This window comes from Sardina pilchardus, chromosome 20 (assembly GCF_963854185.1).
Source record: "Sardina pilchardus chromosome 20, fSarPil1.1, whole genome shotgun sequence".
NCBI lineage: Eukaryota > Metazoa > Chordata > Actinopteri > Clupeiformes > Clupeidae > Sardina > Sardina pilchardus.
The window spans coordinates 11256851-11260406 of record NC_085013.1 but is presented as its reverse complement, the minus strand read 5'-3'; positions in this window follow the sequence as shown (position 1 = coordinate 11260406).

Genomic DNA, 3556 nt, shown 5'->3' with positions numbered 1-3556 from the left:
GTGTGTGTGTGTGTGTGTGTGTGTGTGTGTGTGTTTGAGTGAAGCTGGTGTCCTTCAGTCCAATACGCTGCAAGTAATGTAGATAAACCAGGCCATCAATGGCAGCAGACATGTAATGAGAGTAAACTTATCAAGGAGATTTTATGAGCACAACAACTGAGTGTACCACTACAAATTGTGAGCACTAGTTAAGTTAATTTGACAAAAAATGATTGAAATCTATGATTAAACTCTCAGCGCTAAATGTTTTGCAGCAGTTACATTACTGCAGTTTCCCATCCATGGACTGTAAGAAGTAAGATCATGAAAGGGTGAATAACATCAAGACCTGCAGAATTACATTTCAATATCATGTGTGTGTGTGTGTGTGTGTGTGTGTGTGTGTGTGTGTGTGTGCGTGTGCGTGTGCGCGTGTGTTATTATAACCAAGACCTTGGTGTTGCATTCATTATCTGATCAAATGGCTTTAATTTACTGGTCTATGTTATACAGTCGTCGACTCGTCATAATTAGTCTCAGTGAGAGTGGCAGCAAGACAAAGCGGCCGTTGTTATTAAAGTAATTAGTCTGAAAGACTGAGGAAGTGACAGGGTGTTCTTTCCCCTAAAATTGTGGAAGGCAACAATAATGGAAATTGGCTAATACTAGTGATGAATAGCTTTATCACATTTTCAGTCTTGCGTTAAAACACACTCTCTCTCTCTCTCTCTCTCTCTCTCTCTCTCTCTCTCTCTCTCTCTCTCTCTCTCTTGCTCCCAATCATGCTCTCTCCCTCACACACACACACACACACACACACACACACACACACACATTTTTTGTGGTAACTAATAAATCTCAACAGCTTGGAGCTAAGGAGGGGTAGAACCAGCAGAGAGCGCTCTTGAGCTCTGAAACAGAAAGAATGATATCTCTTCCTCCCAGTCTTTATTTTGTCTTTGCAGTGAGTATGAATGCATATGAATTCATTCTCATTCTACTTTTTCTTTTACCTTGAGTCAAAGGTCTGTAACATTTCCCAACTCTTAGATTGGCATGGCTACTTTAAGCACACGCCACACATTCTCTGAACCTGCTCAAATAGTATTATGAATAATAATTCATAATACTTCTAGCAGTGAATGACTAAATTCATATTCATTCCACCATGCCTTAGCTCCTTCCTTAAGACTGACTGGTGCAGTGCAGTGTACTGGTGTAGCCACACGCAATGATAAAAAAATTAAACATTATCATTATGAATTAACCATTTAAAGTAGTCGTAGAGCCTACATGAAAAAAACTAACAAATAATGGTGTGTCACACACACACACACACACACACACACAAACAGACATGCAGCTGACCCTGAGAGAGATCAGTTATCCTTTGGACTTCCATTAGTATAGCCCGTTAAATAATTCTTCACAGTCACAATGTTAAAACACGACCAGAAGGAACTTCAAACACAAACGCTTGTTGTTTTTTTCCCCTGGAAGCACAGCTTCATAACGATAACAACGACTTCAATGCTTAGAAGGACTTTTTTCATTCTGTTGTTCCCACCTCTTCTTTGAGTCAGCATGTGATGTAATTGGATTTGCAACACAATTGTTTCCATAACAATACAGGAAATTGAATGAAATCGTGGAACAAACATAGAAGGCAACATTTATTTGAGGTCTTTATTTATTCATGTTTACTTAACAAAATACTTTGGGGAAATGAAAATATAATGCACTATAAACAGAGCTTGTACAATAATTTCATCTAGGAGGGCTCTCTGTTGCGTGAATAGCATATTGGATCATAATGTGTTTATATCTGGTTCTTCCATTTTGAAACTGGAGTTTACGGAGGTTCTTATTTTTGCAGTCTACAGTCACACTCTTTCTTGTTCTATGGACTGCTGCTGAACCTTCTGGTGAGGTGTGTCCCTTTTGTGGTATTAAACACCTGGCCTCTATGGTCAGCCGAGGACATATTAATGTTGGACTCCAGTGCAGTTTGGAACATGCTCAAAATGCAATGAGAGACATTATGCCCGTTTGCAGATGAATAATGAACTTATATTATTCATGCAGAGTCACAATTTATGGGGCTACATGCGAAGTTTGGAGCCATTTGCTGATTCCTCGCAAGATTGGGGGCCTCTGGCTACACACAACACACACACACACACACACACACACACACACACACACACACACACACACACACACACACACGCACACACACACACACACACACACACACGCACACACACACACACACACACACACACAAGTATATTTCTGCATACAGCTGTATGCCATACTGTCATACTGAGAGATAAACTTGGGGCCAACATGGTTCAAACAGTATTCTGGCAATTCCAGTTTTTTTCTCCTTTTTTTGTACCGACAGTATGTGACCTTCAGAAACAGAGATCTATGTGAGAAATTGCTGGAATTTTCCTTTAACTAGCTTTTCAGTAAGCACAAACTGACAATCTCGCGTTTCATGAAAGAATGTATGAAAAGTTCTGTTTAAAATGAAACATTGTAGATCACAGAACAGAACAAAACACAAATTCTTTCAATTATGGTGTGACTAATATTAAGTGACAGTGAATATACTGTATCACCTGAGAAATGACGCAAAAAGCAATATTTTCCTATGTATTGTGTTCTGGCAGGATAAGATCAAATGGAACTGAGAATGCTACTGTGTCAAATGTGATTTTAGGTTTTACCTGTCACATTACTAATCAAGTTTCCAAAACAGCATCTGGCCGTCAGTCTTGAATTTGCTTAAATTAATTTGTCAGTGTAATTGTTAAACTATGGAGATGGTAATGAGTGTTACTGCTGTCATTTGCAATAGATCACACAACTGGAAAGTAGAGAGTTGATTGTTGGCACGCTAATACATTCACAAATACACACACACACAAATACACTCGCACACAAACACACACACACACAAGCCCACGCACACGCACACACACACACACACACACACACACACACACACACACACACACACACACACACACACATATACACACACGTTCACACACACTGTTTGAGCTATCTGTATCATGGAGAGGAACATACTACCTTTCTGTCTAAGTGCACCAATATAATCATGTCTCTAAGATGCAGCAAGTTGCAGCAAGGCTGAACAAGAATGGGTCATAAAAAGCATGCATTTCAACAAGTGAACCAGTGGGATTTAATCCAAGTGGTCTTTTTTACAGCACATCTCCAGGTGCAGTATTTTTGTTTAGTCCTTGTTTCCATCCTCAATTTGACTCATGATTATACAGATTATTCTGACTCTCATTCCCTGGTCAGGTCTTGACATATGGCGTATATGTCCTCAGAATCAAATAAGAGCCTCTTGATGACATATCATGTGATATCAGAAGCGTGGAAAAAACTCAGTTATGTACAAGCACCCAGGGTCATACTAGAACAACTGAAGAGAGAGAAAGCAGATGATGAAGTCATGAGGCCAGATGTTTACGTGTGCTGGATCAACTCAAGAGTTCCCCTGGGATCTGACGGAGGTCTGCGCCCCTCTGGGAATAGC